The sequence below is a fragment of the Bos grunniens genome, chromosome 10 (genome assembly GCF_055505025.1).
Source record: "Bos grunniens cultivar Pamir isolate PY7600 chromosome 10, Bosgru_T2T1.0, whole genome shotgun sequence".
Classification (NCBI taxonomy): Eukaryota; Metazoa; Chordata; class Mammalia; order Artiodactyla; family Bovidae; genus Bos; species Bos grunniens.
In genome coordinates, this window is record NC_141174.1 from 79,390,997 (window position 1) to 79,418,075 (window position 27,079).

General features: G+C 39.1%; 1 long non-coding RNA gene across 1 annotated transcript; it reads left to right on the top strand.

The window, feature by feature from the left end:
- Positions 1-22,157: 22,157 nt before the first annotated feature.
- LOC147365083 (uncharacterized) lies at positions 22,158-24,979 on the top strand. The gene is made up of 2 exons (XR_015133571.1): positions 22,158-22,308; positions 23,075-24,979. It is a non-coding gene; the product is annotated as an uncharacterized LOC147365083 (long non-coding RNA).
- The last annotated feature ends 2,100 nt before the right edge of the window (positions 24,980-27,079 follow it).

Sequence of the window (27,079 nt, forward strand, 5' to 3'; positions counted from 1 at the left end):
ATGCCAAAGAATTGCACTCATCTCACACGCTAGTAAAGTAATGCTCAAAATTCTTCAAGCCAGGCTTCAGTAATACCTAAACCATGAACTTCCTGATGTTCAAGCTGGTTTTAGAAAAGGCAGAGGAACCAGAGACCAAATTGCCAACATCCACTGGATCATGGAAAAAGCAAGAGAGTTCCAGAAAAACATCTATTTCTGCTTTATTGACTATGCCAAAGCCTTTGACTCTGTGGATCACAATAAACTGTGGACAATTCTGAAAGAGCTGGGAATACCAGTCCACCTGATCTGCCTCTTGAGAAATTTGTATGCAGGTCAGGAAGCAACAGTTAGAACTGGACATGGAACAACAGACTGGTTCCAAATAGGAAAAGGAGTACGTCAAGGCTGTATATTGCCACCCTGCTTCTTTAACTTATATGCAGAATACATCATGAGAAACGCTGGACTGGAGGAAGCACAAGCTGGAATCAAGATTGCAGGGAAAAATATCAATAACCTCAGATATGCAGATGACATCACCCTTATGGAAGACAGTGAAGAGAAAAGCCTCTTGATGAAAGTGAAAGAGGACAGTGAAAAAGTTGGCTTAAAGCTCAACATTCAGAAAATGAAGATCATGGCATCTGGTCCCATCACTTCATGGGAAATAGATGGGGAAACAGTGGAAACAGTGTCAGACTTTATTTTTCTGGGCTCCAAAATCACTGCAGATGGTTATTGCAGCCATGAAATTGGAAGACGCTTACTCCTTGGAAGGAAAGTTATGACCAACCTAGATAGCATATTCAAAATCAGAGACATTACTTTGCCAACAAAGGTCTGTCTAATCAAGGTTATGGTTTTTCCAGTAGTCATGTATGGGTGTGAGAGTTGGACTGTGAAGAAGGCTGAGCGCCGAAGAATTGATGCCTTTAAAGTGTGATGTTGGAGAAGACTCTTGAGAGTCCCTTGGACTGCAAGGAGATCCAACCAGTCCATTCTGAAGGAGTCAGCCCTGGGATTTCTTTGGAAGGAATGATGCTAAAGCTGAAACTCCAGTACTTTGGCCACCTCATGTGAAGAGCTGACTCATTGGAAAAGACTCTGATGCTGGGAGGGATTGGGGGCAGGAGGAGAAGGGGACGAAAGAGGATGAGATGGCTGGATGGCATCACTGACTCGATGGACGTGAGTCTGGGTGATCTCTGGGAGTTGGTGATGGACAGGGAGGCCTGGCGTGCTGTGATTCATGGGGTTGCAAAGAGTCAGACACGACTGAGTGACTGAACTGAACTGAACTGAACTGAACTCAAAGGTGGTAAAAAGTGAGAAGAATTCAGAGAAAAAAAATTCCAATAAAGTTGTTTTCCTCACTAGTTAGAAGTCTCAAGAATATTCAGATCTGCCTCACCAGAATGTGTCCCAAAAGACGCTTGCATCATCCCATCCTATGAGTGCAGCAAAGTGAATAAGAACAATAAACCTTACTCAATGTTTAATATGAGCTTGGTAACTTAGAAGAGAATTATTCTGGATGCAATAAATCTTAAACCCATTTCACTGTCTATAGTCAAGGTCTTGGAAGGGTTGATTCCTTCTTGAGGTCTAAAGGATAATCCATTTTCTTGCCTTTTTTAGCTTTTGAAGGCCAACTAAATTCTTTGGTTCATGACTCCTTGAATCACTAGAACTTGCTTCCCTCACCTTCCTCTTTTGGAGTCAAATATCTTTCTGTCTCTGTCCTATAAGGTATAAAAAGTATTAAACAGAAACCTCAGTTAAATAGGTTTGGGAGACAGGGGGAACTCTCACGACCTGTGGACATAGTAGAGGGCAAAGGGTAGATGAAATATGCCTCTTATTTCCTGGCAAGGACTCAGCCAATGAAAAGCCATGGACTCTTGTTTACTGTAGCATCTCAGCTTCCTTTTTCAATTTACATTGTCTTAAATTCTTTTCAACAATGTCTTACAGTTTTCAGAGAACAGGTCTTTCACCTCATTGGTTAAATTTATGCCAGGTACTTTTGATTCTTTTTGATTCAACTAGAAATTGGATTGCTTTCTTAAATTCTTTTTCTGATAGTTATTATTAGTGTATAGAAATGCAACAGATTTCTGTATATTAATCTTGTATCCTGAAACTTTATCTTGTAATCAACTTTTTTGATTGTTTCTATTTTATTGGTGGTGTCTTTACAATTTTCTATATAGAGTATCATGCTGTCTGTAATTAGAGACAGTTTACCTCTTTCTTTTCAACTTGGATGCCAATCATTTCTTTTTCCCATCTGATTACTTAGACTAGGACTTCTAGTACTATGTTAAATAGAAATGGTGAGGGTTGCATCCTTGTCTTGGTACTGATCTTAGAGAAAAAGATTAAGTTTTTTACAATTTAGTGTGATGTCAGCTATAGATTTGTAACAAATGGTCTATTATTTCAAGGCATGCTCTCTTTATACCAAATATGTTGACAGTTTTTATCATGAATGTTAAATCTTGTCAAAATCTTTTTCTGCATCTATTGACATAGTCATGTAATTTTTATCCTTTATTCTGTTAACATGGTATATCACCTTGCTTGATTAGTGGATAGTGAACCATCATTGCACATCTGAAATAAATCTCTTGATCATGATGCGTGATTCTTTCAAGTTTTGTTGAATTCAGTTTGCTACTATTTTGTTAAGAATTTTTACATCTAGCTTGGGGCTGGTGACTGGGATGACCCAGAGGGATGGTACAGGGAGGGAGGAGGGAGGGGGGTTCAGGATGGGGAACACGTGTATATCCGTGGCGGATTCATGTTGATGTATGACAAAACCAATACATATTGTAAAGTAATTAAACTCCAATTAAAATAAATAAATTTATATTAAAAAAAAGAAAACAAAAAACAAAAAAAGAATTTTTGCATCCATATTCATCAGAAATATTGGCCTGAATTTTCTTTTTTGTAGAATCTTTGTCTGATTTTGGTATCAGGATATTGTAGGCCTCAGAGAATGAGAGTGAGAGCATTTCCTAATCTTTGATTTTTAGGAATAATTTGCAAAGGGTGGGTACTAATTTTTCTTTAAATATTCAGTTGAATTTCTTCTTGAAGCATATGATCCTGGATTTCTGTTTCTCGGGAATTTTTTGATTACTGGTTCAACTTAATTACTAGTAATTGGTCTGTTCAAATTTTCTTTTACTTTCACATTCCATCTTGGAAGACTGTGTGTGTCCAGGAAGGTATTGTTTTTAGAGTCATATTTTTAGGTTCCAAGCATTAGGACTTGAATAACTTTGGGAGCCCTTTTTCAGGCTACCACATTTATTACAGCAATTCTGGCTATCCATTTTCCACTACTCTGACACTTGCTGTTATCTGCTTGTTTATTTGCCTAGTGACTTGACTATTTCAGGTAAGTTAATTTTTCCCACAGTTTACAGCCTATGATGTTGTTCCTCAAAGGATATAGTCTTGGGTACATTCTCAGACATCTTGATGCAGCAGTGGTTTAGCAAGGCTCTTTAACAGTCTTTTTCTCTAATTTCTATGCTAGACTATTTGCTTCTGTTTGTATTACACCTAGGCAATAGACTCCACTAATTTCTGGCTGATTTTTTTCAACAGTGCTGCTGCTGCTGCTGCTAAGTCGCTTCAGTCGTGTCCGATTCTGTGTGATCCCACAGATGGCAGCCCACCAGGCTCCCACATCCCTGGGATTCTCCAGGCAAGAACACTGGAGTGGGTTGCCTTCTCCAGGGCATGAAAGTGAAAAGTGAAAGTGAAGTTGCTCAGTAGTGTCCAACTCTTAGCGAACCCATGGGGTGCAGCCTACCTGGCTCCTCCGTCTATGGGATTTTCCAGGCAAGAGTAATGGAGTGGGTTACCAGTGCCTTCTCCGTTCAACAATGCTATGAAGCCACAAATTGTTCCCAGGTCTCATCTAATTAAATCAAGCCTGTTTGCAGAGCCAGCCTTTGAAACTTTTCTTTGACATCTTCAGACCAGAGAGGACTTCAGACCAGAGAGGACCAGTGGGTCATGGTACAATTGCCACAGATTCTTTCTGCTATCATGGAGATTTAGTACATTTTATGAATAAATGTGTCTCTATTACCCTTTTTATATGCTGTATAACCTAAAGACTATGTCCAAAGGCTTTAGTTTCTTAAAAATAATTTTCATCTGTTTTAACTGTTTTGTTGGGGAGAGTATCCATAAATCAACTCACAAAGTCATTCTGGAAGGTACAGACTTTTATTTATATTATTAGCACAAATAGAATAGGATTAGACAGACTATAATCAAAAGTTGAGCTTTTCTTTGAGATTCATTGGTTTTCTCCATCGACAAAGAAAGCTGTCTTGTCTTTAGCCTAAACCTGATACAAACATAATTCTGCTGTGGATCTCCATATTAACACAATCATGTTTTCTGAGAGTATCAATATTGAAAAATAGGAATATCATATTTTTTTCTGAAACTCTAGTTGTACTTAGAGCTATTATCTATAGTATAAAAATTAACAGTCATATCTTCTAAGTTTTGACTCTTCAACAGAAAACATCATTAGTGTTGGTTTTTATAATATCTAATATTAGCATATCAAAGAGCATAATTATAAGAAGAAGTGTAATTTTTCACAAATGAAAATGATGAACAAACTATTTAAATACTCTCTGCCTTAGGTCCTCTGCCTCAGACTCAGACTTTGAGAGGAATATCTGCCAGGCTTCTCTGCCCATGGGATTTTCCAGGCAAGAATACTGGACTGGGTTGCCCTTTCCTCCTCCAGGGGATCTTCCCGACCCAGGGATTGAACTGGAGTCTCTCAGGTCTCCTGCCTTGGCAGGCGGCTTCTTTACCACTAGCACCACCTGGGAAGCCCACTGACTAGGGAAGGGAAAAGGCCAAACAAGAGGAAGATTTCAGAGGTTCCTGATGTTCTGTCTGCCTGATTTTGTGGGGAGCGCTAGAGCACATATCAGACCACACTATACCAATTAGGCAAGAGAATTGGATAGTCACAGACATCAGTTGTTATCTAAGCTGCTGGCAGCAAAACACAAAGAACTTGGGGGCTGAGCACAGATGACATTTCTGAGAAAATTTGAGCAAGGTGTCAACAATGTCTAATATGGCCACTGTGACATTTATTCCTGGGAACAGTCCTGCAGGTTTCACTGCTTTTGCTATTATTCAAGTCGAATTCTCCAGTGTTCACATTTGTCTTTGAACTTTCTTTGCCTATCCAACCAACCCTCATCTCTTTCTAGCCACGTCTACACATGTCTTCCCCAGCACTATCCACTTTAATCTTCACACTGCTCTGCTCCCTAAGTGATGAAGGACATTTTTTACTCAAACCCATGTTTCTCTCCTGACCCTGGGTATTTCCTCCCCAACCTTCCTTCAGACCTCTTACTCTTTGACCCTTGATATTGCTTCTCTTATTCACTATATTTTCCAGAATCATCTTCACCATCCAGAGGTGGTGGGTTGTTTTATTCTCTGATAAAATATCAGCAGAAATGGTCATGTGATCTTAATGACATCAGAAGCTGAGGGACGTCTATGATACCTATGTGTGTGAAGGAAGAGACAGAGTATGTGGATGTCTTAAATCTGTACAGATTCATAATTTAAAACTCACTTTTTATACTTCAACCCTTATCAAAAGTATTCTGAACAACCTGAATGTCAGCTTAGGATCCATGATCACCTTGGAAATATTCTATTTGCCTAATTTATATTTTAGGAAAAGTATTAATTGAACTTGATTGGTTTTCTATCATTTTTTAAGGTCATGTAAAATGTGGACACATCTGAAAGACTGTATCAAAATTGAAGTTTCATCATGGCAAAAGGGCTATATATTTTCTCTGTTTGGATCCATGACTTTATCTTGTAATGATATATATTATGCTTCTGTGTATCTTCAATAGACTTTAATCAGTATTTATAATAAAAAAAAGGAAATATCCCTCTGCACACTAATTTGTAACTTCATGGACATCTTTCTCTTTCCCATTGTAAAATAATGTAATCTCCATTAACATATCATGCTGTCCTGATATATGAGTTTTTCTAGGAGGTGTTAAGAAAAGGAAGAGGTGGAGAGCGGGAGAGAAATTCTAACCTGCTCTTTACCCATGTGTAAGCAGAGTGTTTCTGATTCCCAGTGAAATTAATTTACAGCAATTCTAGCCTCAATATGGGGAATACTTTCTTTGAGAGGGATAGGTTTAAGTGAAAGCACTTGTAAGAGGATGGGATCTGTTGAAGGCATTAAAGCAGATGTGAACTTAAAGTCAGAGTTCTAGCTGGTTGAGAAGACCAGAAAAGGAACATGAGTTGTCACTGACCTTTGGTGCCAAGAACAATGGACAAGATTCTGGGAGCATCATTTTTACTTCTGTGGTTTCAATGAGACTGTGGGTTGTGGTGGACGAAAACTAAGATATCTCATTAATTAAGGGGAATGAGAAATTTGGGGAATGGACATATTCATACAGATAGGAACTTTAAGAAGGAATATTAATCTGTGGACCTAATGACTTTTTATCTCTTTAAACAGGATGGGTGGACAAGAGAAGGAAAAAAGTGACCAACAGCAGGTGAAACAGAGCCCTCAATCTTTGACAGTCCAGGAAGGAGAGATTTCCATTCTGAACTGTAGGAGAGGAGAACATTTAACTACTTCTCATGGTACAGTCAATACCCTGGTAAAGGCCTTGTATTCTTGATAGCCATAGGTTCAATTATGAATAAAAAGGAAGACTCACAGTTTTCCTCAGTACGAGTGCCAAACAGCTCTCACCGCACATCACAGCTTCCCAGCCTGGAGACTCAGCCACCTACTTCTGTGCAACAAGTGCACAGTGCTCCCCAGGCACCTGCAGCCTGTACCCAGATCTGCAGCCGAGGCTCCAGACACACCCTGCCATGTAGATAAATACACACACACACATTGGTTTGTGCATAAAAAGTCTTAATACATTTAAGAAAACTGAAATTATATAGTATTTATTCTTTGATCAAAATTAGAATTGACTTAGAAAATCAATAGCAAAAAGATATCTTTAGAAACTCCCAAATATTTGGAATTTAGGCATTAAACTTTAAAAATAATCCACTAAAGAAATAATTAGTGGGCTATAAAAAATATTTTGAAAGAAAATATAGTGAGAACACATACATACAAATATTTATGAGATACAGTTAATATTTTACATAGGAGAGATTTATCTTTTTAAATGTTTATACTGCTAAAGAAAAAGGCTGAGAAAACAATTATGTAAGTTTTCAACAAAAAAAGAAGAAAAATTACAACTAATGTAAACTGAAACAAGAACATAATAAAAAATGTCAAATTGGTAAAATAGAAAGAAAATGATAGAAATAACTATGAGATACCAAGTTAATTTTGTTAAAATGATTAATAAAATATACATTCCTAGGTAAAATTATCATGGTGAAAAAAGAGAAAGCACAAATTATAAATATAAGGAATGAAAAGTTAAGTAATAATACAGATGCTACAGTGTTAGATAGACTCCCTCTGGTGTCTCCCTGAAACTATTACAGCATTAATTGGCTGTACTCCAATATAAAATAAAATGTATAATAAAAAAATACAAAAGGATAATAAAATTCATTAACAAGTATATGCTACTGGGTTATTCCAAGTGGAGATGTGGAGAAAGCTGGGAAATCTGAGTTTTTGGCAAAGGTGAAAGGACAATTCAATGGAGAAATGATACAAGCAAATGATTTGGGGACAACTGGATATATTCATAGGCAAGTAACTGAAACTTGGCCTAAATCTCACACCTTATAAAAAATTTAAGGAGAATCTCCAAAAGGACCATATCTCCATGTGTGAAATATAAAACAATGAATCTTTTTGAAGAAAAGAAAATCTTCAGGACCAATTTTTAGACAAAATAATTTTTGTCATGACACTGAAATTACAATCCATAAAAAAAAACTATTTCATCAAAATTAAAAAAGCTTGCTCTGTGAAAGATACTATTAAGAGAATGAAAAAGACAAACCACAGAATGGCAGGAAATATTTTCACAATGTATTTTCATCGAAGGATGGTATTCAGAATACAAGGTACTCTCTAAACTCAGCAGGAAGAAAACAAGCAATCTAACTGAAAAATGAACAAAAGGTTCACCCAGACACTTCATGCAAGAACTTTGTATTAGAGAAATAAGCATGGAAATAAGCATGTAAACAGATGTTCAACATCATTAACCATCAGGGAAATGCAAATTAAAGCCACAATGAGATACCAGTCCACATCTTGCTTAATGGCTAAAATGAAAAATACTGATGATACCAAGTTGTGGCAATGATGTAGAGAAACTGGATCACTCATACACTGCTGGTGGGAAAATGATACAGTCATTCTGGAAGACAGTTTAGCAGTTCCACATAAACTTAAATATTCACTCACCTTACAGCTCAGCAATCATACTCCTTTATGAGCATTTATACTTGAGAAATGAAACCGTGTTCACACAAAAATCTGTACATGAATATTCATGGCAGCTGTGTTTGTCATGGCCAAAAGCTGCAAACCAGCCAAATGTTCTTCATTGTGTGAATAGATAAATATGCTGTGGTACACCCATACAATAAAGTATTACTTATAGATCTATCTCAACTTGAAATAGGGTTAAGTCTCAATAAGCCAGTTTAAGTTGAAAATATCATAAGTAGAAAATGAATATAATAAACACTGTGAATGAGAGTCTAGCCTAGCCTAACCTTAAGGTGTTGTACTGAAAGTGAAAAACAGAATGACTGTATGAGTGCAGAATGGTTGTAGTGGATCAGTGGTTTACCCTCAGGATCCCAGGGCTGACGGAGAGCTCAGCTTGCTGTTGCTGTTCAGCATCATTAGAGAATGTATACAGCATGTTACCAGCATGGGGAAAGATAAAAATTGAAAATGTAAAGTATGATTTTTAGTGAATGTATACATACCTTTCTCATAACCATAAAGTCAAAAATCCTAAATTGGTCCATCATAAGTTGGGGGCAGTCTGTAGTGATTAAAGAAATATACTATTGATACATGTAATAGCCTAGATGGATCTCAATGGTGAGTGAAAAAAGCATCTCGGAAGACTACATGGTACATGCTTACACACTATATTATTACAATTGCATACATAAAGTATGAGTTTACTTTTACAGCATTCTCAAAAGGACAAAATATAGGCATCAAAAGATCAGTAGTTTCTAGGGGTTATCATGAGTTGCAGGGGTGGAGATAGTATGAAAATCATTTTCTCTAGAGATGGAGCAATTCTGTATCATGATTTTTGTACTGGTACAAAAACCTACATCTGTGATAAAATTTCATAGAGCTATGCATAAAAAAGTGCATATAAAACTGATGTATCAGATTATCATTTATATTTTAAAAATATTTTATCAATATTAATTTTTTGGTATATATAATGTATATAATTGTTATACATATAAATATATGTGCTACACATACAATATCATGCTGCTGCCCAGGCTGCTGTGAGCACTCATGATCTCTTCTTTTAAGATACCAGCAAACCAAGGCATCAGCTGCCTGACAGCACTCAGGTGAAATGGGACAGGGGAGAAGATGTCTCAACTAAATATGCACTCTCCTCCATGTACCAGTCATTAATGACACCACTCAAGGAACTTAAAACCAAGGAATTTACACTGTTTTAAAGACCTTGTCTGTACTTTCTTTTCTATTATCTCTATGCCTTTTATTCTTTTTATTAATTCATCCATTAAAATGATGAAACCAAATGGAAGATTGACAGCTATATTCTAAATGAACACGTCAGTTCAGTTCAGTTCAGTTGCTCAGTTGTTTCTCACTCTTTGCGACCCAATGGACTGCAGCATGCCAGGTTTTCCTGTCCATCACCAACTCCCTGAGTTTCCACAAACTCACTTCCGTTGAGTTGGTAATGCCATCCAACCATCTCATCCTCTGTCATCCCCGTCTCCTCCTGCCTTCAATGAACATGTAACAGTTTACAAAACTTCATGCATCACCATCTATGGTGTAGATACAGCTTGTAGATACTAAGTTTTGTTGGACTGCATTATAATTCTATGACACAGAAAGATCCAACATGCTTATCTAAAGTGTGTTTTGCAAGAAGGAAAAATAATAAACAGTGAGACTGAACAATTTGGGTCAGTGGGATAGAAAATGTGACATGAGGACAATTCCAAGACACATGATCTAATAAGTACTATTCTACTTGTGGAGGCAATGAGACTGAATATTCTGATCCTTTTCAAAATCTAATAAATAAGACTTAATATCAGGTTTCAAAAGTATAATTATTTTATTCCTGTCATAAATTCATATAAACACAATCAATAGAATAGAGCCTTAAAGACAGAAGGACTGATTTTTTTTTTATCATTTGATGTCAAAGTAATTTTACATATTGAAAAAACTAAGTTGAGCCCTAAAACCCAGAAAAAAAATACATTAAAAATTTTGGATAAGACTACATTTCACCAAGAAGACCAAAGATCTGTGAGTTTTTTAAAAAAGTACTAAGATTCTGAATGGAGCAATATATATTTAATTGTAGGCTAAATAAATGACTAGTAAGTAGATTACAAGAAGGGTTCATAGCTTATACTAAATTTTATTTTACATCTGTTCATGTTGCAGCAAATGGGATTATTTTATTCTTTTTTTTTATAGCTGAATGGCTTCATCATGGGTTTCCCTGGTGGCCTGGTGGTAAAGAATGCATTTGCCAAGCAGGAGACATGGGTTTGATCCCTGGGTCAGGAAGAACCCTTGGAGAAGGAAATGGTTCCCCACTCCAGTATTCTTGCCTGGGAAATCCCATGGACAGAGCAGTCTGGAGGGCTATAGTCCATGGGGTTGAAAAACAGTGGGACATGGCTTAGCAACTAAACAACAAGGGCAACAATTTCATTACACATATGTTCCACATCTTTATCCACTCCTCTGTTGATGGATATTTCATTTTGTTGTACAGCAGAAGCTAACACAACACTGTAAATCAACTATACTCTAATAAAATGTTTAAAACAAAAAACAAATGCTATTTTAATGGGATGGCAAAATTACTGTGTTGAATAATTATCAGTGAATGTCACCTAGTTTGTTCCTCAATTCCCCTCAGTTCAAACCTTTATTACTAATTGCTTTTGTGAAGCCCCCTTTCAGGATCAGCCTAATTTAATTACCAGTGAAAGAAAAATTGACAAAGTAAAAGTTTGTGGTGAGCCAGACTTTTTTCCCATCTGTGCACAGACCACATAGCGTATGCAAATGACAAACCCCACTTCCTGTTTGAAGGAGTCACACAGGACCTGGGGTTATATGTATATGTGCTGCCAGGAGCACAAAGACACTCTCAGCTTGAGGCAAAACTGAGCACATTTGTGCAGGGGAACCCATGCTTCATGCCACTCTCCAGCCTGCTCTGGGTGTTCCTGGCCTTCACCTTCTCCGGTAGGGATGCCTCCAAATGTGGGTGCGAGTGTTCAGGGTGAAAGGCCTGCACACAGGTGCATGGTGCTTCACAGGGCCTTGGGGAAGAAAGGAGGATTGGGGAAAAGCAAGCATCTTAGGATATCAGTTTGTTTTGGGAGAGGGGAGGTGGTGGTCCTAAATAAGTCTAATCCCTACACTATTTTATTGACTATTTCATCTCTGTTTTCTGATTTTCCCCACAGGATCCAGTGTAGCCCAGAAAGTTATTCAAGACCAAGCAGGCATATCCAGTCAAACTGGGGAGTCACTTACCCTGAACTGTCGGTATTAAACAAGTCAGAGCAACAACATTTTACAAGTTGTTATTGTAACAACAAGTTACAACATTTTTTGGTTCAAGCAACTTCCCAGTGGAAAGATGATTTTCCTTACAAGGGATGGCCATTACTCTATAAATTTTGAGAGATCACGTAAATCATCCAGCCTCACCATTTCAAGTTTACAATTGGAAGATTCTGCAAAGTACTTCTGTGCTCTCTGGGAACTCACAGTGCTTGAAGTAATAGGAAAAGCTGAACAAAAAAACCCCAAACTTGATAAGAGAAAGCCTCTCTGCTGTAGGACCCTAGCTGAAATACACGCCTGGATCTCCCAGACAATAAATGGTGGTCCTGTGGTTGCTTCATTTGTGGTCTGGATCAGAAGATTTAATTCTAAATAAAAGCTACTTCTGTGTCATATGGAAGCAGGTGTCCAGAGTACCTTTCTACTGGTACATTCTCCTCTTGAATTTTTGACTTTAAATCAACCATATAGAACATGTGTAAAGTTGTCTAAATTTCAAAACTTGCCCCATAATAATATAAAATGACATTTTTCACCTAAAGATCCTAACATCACAAATCTTGATATAGTATCTGAAATTGTCATGAATATCATTTCCTTAGTTCTTTCCTTTTAGGGCTTCCCAGGCAGTAGGGGTAAAGAACTAGCCTGCCAATGCAAAAGACGTAAGAGACAGATTTGATCCCTGACTTGGGAAGTTCCACTGGAGGAGGGCATGGCAACCCACTCTAGTATTCTTGCCTGAAGAATCCCTTGGACAGAGGAGCTTGGTGGGCTACAGTCCATAGGGTCACAAAGAGTAGGACATAACTGAAGCCACTTATCATACAGCCCTTTCCTCTTAGACATCCTGTCAGGGCATGTTCAGAGAAGAATTACCAGTGATGTAGAGTAAGACGTTAGTTATAAGGATAATTCGGCTTCTCTTGTGGCTCAGCTGGTAAAGAATCTGCCTGCAATGCAGGAGACCTGGGGAGAGTCCCTTAGACTGAAAGGAGATCAAATCTGTCAATCCTAAAGGAAATCAGTCCTGAAGATTCCTTGGAAGGACTGATGCTGAAGCTGAAACTTCAATACTTTGGCCACCTGATGCAAAGAACTGACTCATTGGAAAAGACCTTGATACTGACAAAGATTGAAGACAAGAGGAGAAGGGGACAACAGAGGATAAGATGGTTGGATGGCATCACTGACTCAATGGACGTGAGACTGGGTAGACTCCAGAAGTTGGTGATAGACAGGGAGGCCCGGTGTGCTGCAGTCCATAGGGTCACAAAGAGTCAGACACCACAGAGCAACTGAACCTATGATTATTTACAGGCAGGGGCTAGAGCCAGTGGAAGAGTCTGTTCCATTTTTATTCCAACACTAAATACAGATAAAAACTGTTATATTCGTGTTTGGTGTTGTGCCTGAATTCACTCAAGTCAACCAGAGTAATATTTGTGAAGGAAAGTTGGATGTGGACAAAAGCACGGACAAACTGTGACATGTACGGAAATAACATGAGGACAACGGAACCCACAAGACACCCTGAAACTTGTCTTTTTCTCTTACCTCCTTCAGTGTCACAGTAGTGGGTAACCTTCAGGAGAAGTGGATGTCATTTGCCATCATGCTACAAGCATACTTGGTCAAAGACAAAGATAACGTGAGTAAGAGATCTGGCCGAAGGTCAAGTTGTGAGTCAACAATAAATTGAACTACCTGATCAGCAGCAACATTCTCAGTTGCCATAGTCCCTGGAGTGCTGCATCAACCTGTGAAACATAGAAACATGGCTACTGCATGACAAGTACCTTTCAAATCCTACGCAGACCTCTTTCATGGCCAACCATAAACAAGAACAATACAGATTCTGGGAAACAGATTTCCAGATAGTTAAATTGAGACAGTACAAAGCCACCATAATAGCTTAACTAGTTAACTTCACTCCTTGTTAACTAAGAATTCATCATTACCTCTTTGAAGAACAAAACTTTCTGATAAAACAGGAAAATTATGCTTTCTGTTCAGTTCAGTTCAGTCACTCAGTCATGTCTGACTCTTTGCAACCCCATGAACTGCAGCACGCCAGGCCTCCCTTTTCATCACCAATTCCTGGTGTTTACCCAAACTCATGTCCATTGAGTCAATGATGCCATCCAGCCATCTCATCCTCTGTTGTCCCCTTCTCCTCCTGCCCCCAATCCCTCCCAGCATCAGGGTCTTTTTCAATGAGTCAAATTTTCACATGAGGTGGCCAAAGTACTGGAGTTTCAGCCTCAGCATCTGTCCTCCAAATTAATACCCAGGACTGGTTTCCTTTAGGATGGACTGGTTGGATCTCCTTGCAGTTCAAGGGACTCTCAAGAGTCTTCTCCAGCACCACAGCTCAAAAGCATCAATTCTTCAGCACTCAGCTTTCTTCACAGTCCAACTCTCACACCCATACATGACCACTGGAAAAACCATAGCCTTGACTAGATGGACCTTTGTTGGCAAAGTAATATCTCTGCTTTTTAAAATGCTATCTAGGTTGATCATAACTTTCCTTCCAAAGAGCAGCATTTTTTTATTTCATGGCTGCAGTCACCATCTGCAGTGATTTTGGAGCATAGAAAAATAAAGCCTGACACTGTTTCCACTGTTTCCCCATCTATTTCCTATGAAGTGATGAGACCAGATGCCATGATCTTAGTTTCCTGAATGTTGAGCTTTAAGCCAACTTTTTCACTCTCCTCTTTCACTTTCATCAAGAGGCTATTCAGTTCTTCTTCACTTTCTGCCATAAGGGTGGTATCATTTGCATATCTGAGGTTATTGATATTTCTCCCAGCAATCTTGATTCCAGCTTGTGCTTCATCCAGCCCAGCGTTTCTCATGATATACTCTGAGTACAACTTAAATAAGCAGGGTGACAATATGCAGCCTTGACGTACTCCTTTTCCTATTTGGAACCAGTCTGTTGTTCCATGTCCAGTTCTAACTATTGCTTCCTGACCTGCATACAGGTTTCTCAAGAGGCAGGTCAGGTGGTCTGGTAGTCCCATCTCTTTTAGAATTTTCCACAGTTTATTATAATCCACACAGTCAAAGGCCGTGGCATAGTCAATAAAGCAGAAATAGATGTTTTTCTGGAACTCTCTTGATTTTTCAATGATCCAGTGGATGTTGGCAATTTGATCTCTGGTTCCTCTGAATTTTCTAAAACCAGCTTGAACATCTGGAAGTTCATGGTTCAGATATTGCTGAAGCATGGCTTGGAGAATTTTGAGCATTACTTTACTAGCATGTGAGATGAGTGCAATTGTGTGGTAGTTTGAGCATTCTTTGGCATTGCCTTTCTTTGGGATTGGAATGAAAACTGACTTTTTCCTGTCCTGTGGCCACTGCTGAGTTTTCCAAATTTGCTGACATATTGAGTGCAGCACTTTCACAACATCATCTTTTAGGATTTGAAATATTTCACCCGGAATTCCATCACTTCCACTAGCTTTGTTCATAGTGATGCTTCCTAAGGCCCACTTGACTTCACATTCCAGGATGTCTGGCTCTAGGTGAGTGATCACACCATCATGATTATCTGGGTCATGAAGATCTTTTTTGTACAGTTCTTCTGTGTATTCCTACCACCTCTTCTTAATATCTTCTGCTTCTGTTAGGTCCTTACTTTTCTGTCCCTTATTGAGCCCATCTTTGCATGAAATGTTCCCTTGGTATCTCTAATTTTCTTGAAGAGATCTCTAGTCTTTCCCATTCTATTGTTTTCCTCTATTTCTTTGTCTTGATCCCTGAGGAAGGCTTTCTTATCTCTCCTTGCTCTTCTTTGGAACTCTGCATTCAAATGGGTATATCTTTCCTTTTCTCCTTTGCTTTTCTCTTCTCGTCTTCTCACAGCTATTTCTAAGGCCTCCTCAGACAGCCATTTTGCTTTTTTCCATTTCTTTTTCTTGTGGATGGTCTTGATCCCTGTTTCCTGTACAATGTCACGAACCTCTGTCCATAGTTCATCAGGCACTCTGTTTATCAGGTCTAGTCCCTTAAAGCTTTTTCTCACTTCCACTGTATAGTCATAAGGGATTTGATTTAGGTCATACCTGAATGGTCTAGTGGTTTTCCCCACTTTCTTCAGTTTAAGTCTGAACATGCCTCCTGTTAATATAATGCAATTATTCTTCATTCAACCAAAACAAGCTCTCTCCTTCAAAGAGAATACCGAGTTCATTTATCCATTTACGGGTGATGTTCTTTCCTCATTTAGCTGAATCACACTCCCCTGTTGAATTCTGTATCTTAACTACTTAGATACACTGAGATGTAAGATTAAATTGTAGTGGCATGTTTTCTTTTACCACAGGCAGGCAAAGAGGAGAGAGAAGCTAAAAATGGTTAATGTATACATAAATATATTCATGTAAAATGAAGATAATTTTATAACTATTATAGCTTTTGTTACTGCAAATGACCACATAATTGTAACTGGTATTTATAGCTACCTCATCTATTACCCATTCCATAACCTTTTTTATCATAGCAAGAACTTCCACTTACTGTTGTACTTGACTTCCTATAAAGCAAGCTCCTTATTCAGGAGCAATGCTATGTGAAAAGTCATAAAGATGAATAAAGAATTCTGCAAGTTCACCACTGTGGTTTTGGCAGAAGTTTGTAAGGCACTGAAGACAAACCCAAGGGTCTAATTTCATGGAAGAAAATCTTGCTAATAGTCAGAAGAAACAAATACGCTGTGTTCTGGGAAACATCATCAAGAATGACGCCTGAGTTCTCATCACAAGCAGTGGCAGTCACAAAAGGAAAGCATTCTCAAAGTTTTTAAAGAAAACAAAACTGTCAAGGAAGTTTCTTATGAGCATGAAAGTATATTTTTAGATTTTTTTTGTTGTTAAAAATCACTGCTAAGAGAGTGGAAAGTCAATGAGACTGGAAGGCTATATATGCAATCTACATTACTGAAATGGGAATCAAATTCAGAATATATTAAAAGCTGATAAATCAATATGAAGTGAAAATAATTAATAAGAATGGCAAAATCTTGGAGATCCAATTCAGAAATACTATATCCAATAGTAGCTAGTAAACATGCAATATGTCCTTGATTTTACTATTTTTAGGGAACCCAAAATCAAGCCTCACCTAATCTATCTGTGTCCTTTCAGCAACTAGCTGGCTATCACATCAAAAGGATAAGGAAAAAGAGTGACTATCTCCAGGAAACTAAGTGATTAAGTAAATGTCCTAGAAGCTTCCATTACTGAACTGATGTTGGGGGGAAAAGCAGGTCACAAGCCTGTCCATTGAAGGAAAGGAAGGTTTTAGTAGAATGGAGTTGATATTTATTGAGCTTACTATATGTCAGGCACTGTAAGATGCATTTCCAATTCATTATCCAATTTAAATATCAAAACCGTATGGGACAGGTTTTATTGTTCCAATTATTTTTATCTTTGAGAAATGAGACAAAACTTTCCTAGCTATGAAAAGTGTCTCAAACCTTTATTGTCATCCAGAGTGTACCATTTACAGCACTCCTTGGAGAAGATTTGGATATAAGGAAGACTTGACCCAGAACAGGATGAATGTATGTTTCTGTGCCAGTGACAATAGGAATTTAAACTGGATCCAAAAGAGATCTATGAAGAATGGTTCTATCAAGATCTACAAGACTTTCTAGAACTACAACCCAGAAAAGACATCATTTTCATCATAGGGGATTGGAATGCAAACATAGGAAGTCAAGAGATACCTGGAGTAACAGGCAAGTTTGGCCTTGGAGCACAAAATAAAGCAGGACAAAGGCTAACAGAGTTTTGCCAAGAAAACACATTGGTCATAGCAAACACCCTCTTCCAACAACACGAGAGCCCATCCTACACATGGATATCACCAGCAGGTTAATACAGAAATCAGATTGATTATATTTTTTGCAGCCAAAGATGGAGGAAATCTATACAGTCACAAAAAGAAAATCTGGAGCCGACTGTGGCTAAGATCATGAGCTCCTTATTGCAAAATTCAGGCTTAAGCTGAAGAAAGTAGGAAAAACCACTAGACCATTTAGGTATGATCTAAATCAAGAACCTTATCATTATAGAGTGGAGGTGACAAATAGATTCTGGGATTAGATCTCATAGACGGAGTTCCTGAAGAACTGTGGTTGGAGGTTTGTAACATTGTACAGAAGGCAGTGACCAAAACCATCCCAGAGAAAAAAAAATGCAAGAAGGCAAAATGTTTCTCTAAGAAGGGATTACAAATAGCTGAGAAAAGAAGTAAGAGACAAAGAAGAAGGGGAAAGATATATCCAAATGAATGCAGAAATCCAGAGAATAGCAAGGAGAGATAAGAAATCTTTCTTAAGTGAACAGTGCAAAGAAATAGCAGGGAACAATAGAATGGGAAAGACTAGAGACCTCGTCAAGAAAATTAGAGATACCAAGGGAACATTTCATGCAAAGATGGGCACAAAAAAAGGACAGAAATGGTATGGACCTAACAGATGCATAAGAGATTAAGAAGAGGTGGCAAGAATACACAGAAAAACTGTACCAAAAAGGTCTTAATGACCCAGATAACCACGATGGTCACTCACCTAGAGCCAGGCATCCTGGAGTGTGAAGTCTAGTGGGCCTTCAGTTCAGTTCAGTCGCTCAGTCGTGTCCGACTCTTTGCGACCCCATGAATCGCAGCACGCCAGGCCTCCCTGTCCATCACCAACTCCCGGAGTTCACTCAGACTCATGTCCATCGAGTCAGTGATGCCATCCAGCCATCTCATCCTCTGTTGTCCCCTTCTCTTCCTGCCCCCAATCCCTCCCAGCATCAGAGTCTTTTCCAATGAGTCAACTCTTCACATGAGCTGGCCAAAGTACTGGAGCTTCAGCTTTAGCATCATTCCTTCCAAAGACCACCCAGGACCGATATCCTTCAGAATGGACTGGTGGGATCTCCTTGCAGTCCAAGGGACTCTCAAGAGTCTTCTCCAACACCACAATTCAAAAGCATCAATTCTTTGGCCTTAGGAAGCATTATTACAAACAAAAGCTAGTGCAGATGATGGAATTCCAGCTGACCTTTTAAACTCCTAAATGATGATACTGTTAAAGTGCTGTACTGATTCTGCCAGCAAATTTTGAAAACTCAGCAATGATCACAGGGGTAGTAAAGGTCAGCTTTCATTCCAATACTAAAGAAAAGCAATACCAAAGAATGTTCAAACTATCATACAATTATGCTCTTTTCATAGATTAGCAAGGTAATGTGCAAAATCTTTCAAGTAGGCTTAAGCAGTATGTGAACTGAGAAATTCCAAATGTATAAGTTGGATTTAGAAAAGGCAGAGGAACCAGAAATCACATTGCCAAAATTCACTGGATCATATAAAAAGTGAGGGAACTCCAGAAAAGCATCTACCTCTGCTTCATTGACTACACTAAAGCCTTTGAATGTGTGGATCACAACAAACTGGAAAATTCTTAAGTAGATAGGATACTACTACACCTTGCCTGTCTCATGAGAAACCTGCACGCAGGTCAGGAAGCAACAGTTAGAACTGGACATGGAACAACAAACAGGTTCAAAATTGGGAAAGTAGTACCTCAAGGCTGTATACTGTCACTCTGCTTATTTACATTGTATGTAGAATACATCACACATCATGTGAAATGCTGGGTTGGATGAATCACAAGCTGAAATCAAGATTGCCAGGAGAAATACCAACAACCTCACATATGCAGATGATACCACTCTAATGGCAGAAAGAGAAGAGTAACTGAAGAGTCTCTTGATGAGGGTGAAGGACGACAGTAACAAATTGACTTAAAACTCAACATTCAAAAAACTAAGATCACAGCATCTGATCCCATCACTTCACGGCAAATAGATGGGGAAAAAGTGTAAGCAGTCATAGATTCTATTTTCTTTGGCTCCAAAATCACTGTGGAAGATGACTGCAGCCATGATATTAAAAGACACTTGCTTCTTGGATGGAAAGCTATGACCAACCTAGACAGCATATTAAAAAGCAGAGACATCACTTTGCCAACAAAGGTCCATAGAGTTAAAGCTGTGATTTTCCAGTAGTCATGTATGGATGTGAGAGTTGGACACTAAAGAAGGCTGAGTGCTCAAGAATTGAGGCTTTCTAATTGTGGTGCTGCAGAAGACCTTTGAGAGCTTCTTTGACAACAAGGATATCAAATCAGTCAATTCAAAGGAAATCAACCCTGAATATTCATCAAAAAGACTGATGCTGAAGCTAAAGCTCCAAAACTTTGACCCCCTGATGTGAAGAACTGACTCATTGAAAAGACCCTGATGCTGGGAAAGATTGAGACCAGGAGGAGAAGGGGGTGACAGAGGACGAGATGACTGGATGGCATCATCCACACATGGACATGAGTTTGAACAATTCTTGGGGATAGTGAAGGACAGGGAAGTCTGGTGTGCTGCAGTCCATGGGGTCACATGGAGTCAGACACGACTGAGTGACTGAACAACAGTAAGACTTCCATTGGGTATTTATGAATATTTGTTAAATGAACAAAGCAAGATTATCATAACATTTAGTCCCATGTCTTCAATAGCATTTTCCTCAATCCTAGACTTGGATTTATTGTTTATTGTCCATTTTGTTCACAATTTAGTGTTCATTTTGTTCATGATAATAACCCTCTGTTTATACTATTGGAGCCTTTTGTTTGGCAGGCATTCCTTAAAATTGGAAGATTGTTTTCAGAATAATTTGAACAATTGTTCAACATAATTTTCTCCTTAAATTCATGAATAATGACTTACCGGCTCATTCAGGATACAAATAATTCTTGAGTGTCTACTGTGTACCAAGCTCTCTTATAAACATTGAGTTACATGGCCTTTGAAGTAAATTTTAAGTATAGAAAGGTTAGAGACAAATGAAAACTTAAAGAGATCAACAGATGAGAATCATATGACTGCAGTACAACAGTCAAAAATAATTAAAACACTGCTATGGAGAGTTTAGGACCAAGAAAATACAGATGAGTACGGAGGTATTACAAGTAAGATGTGTGTGCTGTGTGCTAAGATGCTTCAGTCGTGTTTCACTCTGCGAGTCACGGACTGAAGCCCACCAGGCTCCTCTTTCCAATGAATTTTCCACGCAGAATATTGGAGTGGGTTGCCATGGGCCCTTCTCCAGGGGATCTTCCTGATCCAAGGATTGAAACTGGGTCTCTTAAGTCTCCTGCGTTGGCAGGTGAGTTCTTTACCACTCGTGCCACCTGGGAAGCCCATTTACCTGCAAACTTGAGGGGTTTTTCAAAAAGTTGCTTGCTGACTTTTGGTCCGGATTTAGATCTGCAGTTCTTCTCTTCAGTCACAAGAGGGAGCTAATTCATCTGAAAACTGTTTCTTTCTGGGAGAAGGGAACAGAAATTTATTTTCCATTGATGTGCCCCTCAAAAGGAAAAATGACATAGTTTCACTTTCTTTAGACAACTTGTGCCTTATTATCCCTTTTTGAATGTGTGTGGTCAAGGATTCAGGTTAGCCCAATAGCCTAAGCCCTTTCCAAGTACCTTCCTAACACGCTTTCCCATTTCCCTGCTCTGATTATCCCTTCCCTTTTTTATTCCTGATACCCTTTTTTCCCTCCTCCTACTTTTTCTACCACTCACACCCACCTCCACCCCACCTCCACTTTGTTTGCCTTCATTTCTGTCTATTCCTCTGCCATAGCATCCTTGCTGCACAACATCCACAAGCATTGGCATAGGGAACATGAGAATTAAGGACCACTGTTCAAGGAGGTGAACACCATCTATGTCAATCAGTTATTTTATTAAGAACAAATGCATGGAAAATGTCTACCTAGTTAGCAATAGATGCATGATTCCAGGAACCCTTACAAGAGCTGCTGCAAGTTCTAGGATGTGTAGCTATTAGTCTCAATGTTATTAACTTTTCCTGTCTCCCAGGGCACATCATTGCCTACTTTTGAATCTCCAATTAATTTTCTGGAATGTGGATGGAAGTTTTCCTCATTTTACAACACAAAGCTCAGTACATTTTTCTGGGATTAAACATTGTGTTCCTCAGGCTTCATGGACCATCAGCCAGTTTCTTAAGAAACAAATGAAAGACCAATGGTTGTGCATAGACACATCATTGTGATCAGAATTCCTTTTCTTGAGCCAGACATTAAACTTCATAGATGATTTCACTGTGAGCTGGGGATGTTTCACCATCTTTTGGGGACATGACTAAAACAGGGGAGGAAGACATAGATAAGCAACTGCTTGATCATTGGCTGAGAAGGTCCTGGCAACAACGCAGCAGTATCTGCACTCATTGCAAGTTTTTACTAACAGCTGTTGCCTCTGTTCTCTGGAACCTCCTCAAGCCAAGGATCAGACACAAGCCTGAGCTCTGGGCCCATTGTCCTAGTTTGTCCTTGAAGTATGAGGCTGGTGACTGGAGTAACTGTGTTTCTGACCTTGGGTAAGTGTTCTGTGTCTACAAGGGATGACTTTGAGGCCAAAGGGCCACAAAAAGTCACTTACTCTCTTCTCCTTTCTCTGTGCTTTATTCAGCATTATAGTGATGGAACTGAGAAATGATCTAAAGAGGCCAGTCTTCTACATTACAGTTTAAATCATAGCCATGATACCAGAAGAGTCCTTAGCAGTAAGCAGGTTGTAAGAATTCTCTGGGATTATTAAGCCAAGGACCCATGGAACAAAGCCTGTGGAGTCTCTGATTCTTGCCACATATCTTTGGTCTCTATAATTTTGTTGTTGTCCAGTTGCTAAGTTGTATCCAACTTTTTATGACCAAATGGACGTCAGTATGCCAGGCTCTTCTGTCCTCTACTACCCCCTGGAGTATGCTCAAATTCATGTCCATTGAGACGGTGATGCTGTTTAACCATCTCATCCTCTGATGCCCCCTTCTCCTTTTGCCTTCAGTCTTTCCCAGAATCAGGGTATTTTCCAATGAATCAGCTCTTCTCAGCCAGTGGACAAAGTATTGGAGCTTCAGTTTCAGCATCGGTCTCTCCAATGATATTTAGGGCTCATTTCCTTTGGGATAACTGGTTTTATTTCCTTGCAATCCAATAATGAACATCCACAATATTTTTACAGGACATAAGTAGAAATACTGGAGTAGGGGTTAGGGCCAGACAGTCACAGGAGGGTTATGCCTTTGATCCATAGAATTACACTGATTTGTGCTCTGGAGTTAATTTGATTTCTTAACCCCCCAGGGAATGTGTTTGATGCTAAGACCACCCAGCCCAGCTCCATGGATTATCCTGAAGGAGAGGATGTAACCCTGCCTTGTAGCCTCTCTACTGTTAGTGGAAATGAGTATATACATTGGTATTGGCAAAGTCCCAGTCAGAGTCCAGAGTATGTCATTCATGGCTTACGAGGCACAGTGAACAGCAGCACGGCCTCTCTGACCATAGCTTCAGACAGAAAGTCCAGCACCTTGGTCCTGCCCCAGGTCACCCTGAGAGACACCGCTGTGTACTACTGCATCCTGAGAGAGGCACACTGGGACAGACGGGGCTGCACCTGTGCAGTATCTCTGGTGGCAGAAAGAGGGGACACAGCGGGGGGAGCAGTCACAAGACCAAATCTAGAGTCATCTAGAAGGAGAGTCAGAGAGCAGTAAGAGATGAGGAAAATGAAGGGAGGGAGAAGGGGAGAAGAAAAACAAAGAAGAAAAGGACATAAAGGCATAAAGAAAAGAAGAAAAGGACAAGGAAGAAGTGCTTCAATGGTTGATGTGGGTGAGAAAATTATGAGTATACTAAGGAGTATGTCAAGGCTGTATATTGTCACCCTGCTTATTTAACTTCTATGCAGAGTACATCATGAGAAATGCTGGACTGGAAGAAACACAAACTGGAATCAAGATTGCTGGGAGAAATATCAATAACCTCAGATATGCAGATGACACCACCCTTATGGCAGAAAGTGAAGAGCAACTAAGAAGCCTCTTGATGAAAGTTAAAGAGGAGAGGGAAAAGTTGGCTTAAAGCTCAACATTCAGAAAACAAAGATCATGGCATCTGGTCCCATCACTTCATGGGAAATAGATGGGGAAACAGTGGAAACAGTGTCAGACTTTATTTTTCTGGGCTCCAAAATCACTGCAGATGGTGACTGCAGCCATGAAATTAAAAGATGCTTACTCCTTGGAAGGAAAGTTATGACAAACCTAGATAGCATATTCAAAAGCAGAGACATTACTTTGCCAACAAAGGGCTGTCTAGTAAAGGCTATGGTTTTTCCAGTGGTCATGTATGGATGTGAGAGTTGGACCGTGAAGAAAGCTGAGCACTGAAGAATTGATGCTTTTGAACTGTGGTGTTGGAGAAGACACTTGAGAGTCCCTTGGACTGCAAGGAGATCCAACCAGTCCATTCTGAAGGAGATCAGCCTTGGGATTTCTTTGGAAGGAATGATGCTAAAGCTGAAACTCCAGTACTTTGGCCACCTCATGTGAAGAGTTGACTCATTGGAAAAGACTCTGATGCTGGGAGGGATTGGGGGCACGAGGAGAAGGGGACGAAAGAGGATGAGATGGCTGGATGGCATCACTAACTCGATGGATGTGAGTCTGAGTGAACTCCAGGAATTGGTGATGGACAGGGAGGCCTGGCATGCTGCGATTCATGGGGTCAGAAAGAGTCAGATATGACTGAGCGGCTGAACAGAACTGAACTGAATAATCCTAATTGCAAGATAGAAATAAAATGAGAAGCATTAGCAATTTTTCATGGTTCTTTCTTGTGTCAATAAAATGTTAGTTCCAATGTGTTAGTCTTAACCTAAAAGTGAAAAAAATACAAATAATTCTCGTTGTTCCAAAGACTTTTTTCATGTCCGACTCTTTGCCAATTCAAGAACTGTAGCCCTTCAGGCTCCTCTGTCCATGGGATTTTCTAGGCAAGAATACTGGAGTGGGTTGCCATTTCCTTCTCCAGAAGATCTTCCCAATCCAGGGATCAAACATGGTCCTTTGTCTCCTGCATTGGAGGCGGATTCTTTACCACTGTGGCACCTGGGAAGTGGTCCAGTATTCTTTATAATGTCTATGTAGTACTCTGAAATATTCTATTATTAACTACTTTTCCATTAATAAATATTTGTTTCTGTTACTGTGCTATCATAAAGAGTGTTATCTTCATATATCTTTGTAGATTGACTTCTGTATATATGGAGACATGTCTATTGTAATGCCATTTCTGAAACTGGAATGGGTGTTTGCAAAAAAAGGTGCATTTAAAAATTTTTTTGATAAAGTGACAATTTCCATTCAAGTGGTATAAACAGTTATACTTCAACCAACAGGGAGTGAGAAGGTGCAATTTGCATCTTCCAAAAATTGAGAATTATCAGCCTTTTTCATTTTAGGAATCCTAATATACTTTATGTACGGCATTTTACTGATCCCTAGTGCTTTTGAGCAATTTTTTTCTCTGTATATTGGCACTCTTTCATTCATCCTTGGTCATATGCTTATTCCTATCTTTTGACCATTTTTTTCCATTCAGTTCAGTTCAGTTCAGTCACTCAGTCATGTCCGACTCTTTGTGACCCCATGAATCGCAGCACCCCAGGCCTCCCTGTCCATCACCAACTCCTGGAGTTCACTCAGACTCACGTCCATCGAGTCGGTGATGCCATCCAGCCTTCTCATCCTCTGTCGTCCCCTTCTCCTCCTGCCCCCAAACCCTCCCAGCATCAGAGTCTTTTCAAATTAGTGGAGGAGGATAGATTTCTGTCTTTTTGATGATCCAAGAATATTATGTCAGTGATGCCGCTCACATCAAGGACTGGAATACCTCTCTATTATTTTCCTGTCCAGCACTCTAATTTCCTCTAAATCTTTTCTCCTGGGGAAAATGTGTGGCTAATAAGGAGCTCAGGATGCTTCAGAATCTTGCTACAATCAGTAACACATCGGTCTATTGCCACCTTCGCATGAGGTGGCCAAAGTACTGGAGTTTCAGCTTTAGCATACCTAAATGTAAATTGCTGTGTTTATCATGCTTTGGAAATTGCTTTGATTCATGAGTCAGAGATGAAGGAACAGATACTGTACTGAGGTCTTGGAAAGTGCAATGAGAGGTGCTGTAGCACTTTCCAAACACCAGAATATCCCTCCAGTCACTTTTTCACTCATTTCTTCCTCTTCACAGACATGGAGCTCACTTTCCTTTTCCTCACTTCACTATTCCTGAAACATATCTTTTCGTTCCTTTTGCTTATTGAAGTGTTCTCAGTCATCAGCCCAGTACCCAACATATAGTAGGTGTTCAATAAATATTTATTGAGTAAAGAAATATTCATGACTGATGTTACTAATAATTGCTAGGGATGCAATAAAATATTGAAAGGGTGAGTTAGATTTTCTATAAAAATAGAAGAGACAGTCAACCTCATATGCATAATGAAGACAGGGTTATATTTGAAAATATTTATTTATTCATAAACTCATTAATCCTTTCCTTCTATTTCTGTTTCTTTTCCTTCCTCCCTCCCTCTCTCTTTTCCTTCTTTCCTCTCTTTACTCCTTTTTCCTATCATTATTAGTGCAATAGGTCATATGTGAAACTTAATTTATTCCAATACAAAATTATTTCTTCCATTAAAATTCCCAGTATGTTGTGTTTCTCATAACGTGGTTGACATGATATATTTTGAAAGATTAAAATTATGTTTAACTAGAGTCCCCTGCAAAGAAGCAGGGAATTCTCCTGATTTTAGAAAAATAGATACAAAAAAATAGTTATTTAGATATCAACTGGTATTCTCATTGAGTTCATCTTCCATAACTATAAGCCAACAGAGGTGTTAAAAGTCCATATGGTATTTTAGTAAACCCATGCCCATAGTAAATCCATGTCCAGTTACAACTGGACATATTAGAACTGGACATGGAACAACAGACTGGTTCCAAATATGAAAAGGAGTACGTCAAGGCTGTATATCGTCACCCTGCTTATTTAACTTCTATGCAGAGTACATCATGAGAAATGCTGGACTGGAAGAAACACAAACTGGAATCAAGATTGCTGGGAGAAATATCAATAACCTCAGATATGCAGATGACACCACCCTTATGGCAGAAAGTGAAGAGCAACTAAGAAGCCTCTTGATGAAAGTGAAAGAGGAGAGTGAAAAAGTTGGTTTAAAGCTCAACATTCAGAAAACTAAGATCTTGACATCTGGTCCCATCACTTCATGGCAAATAG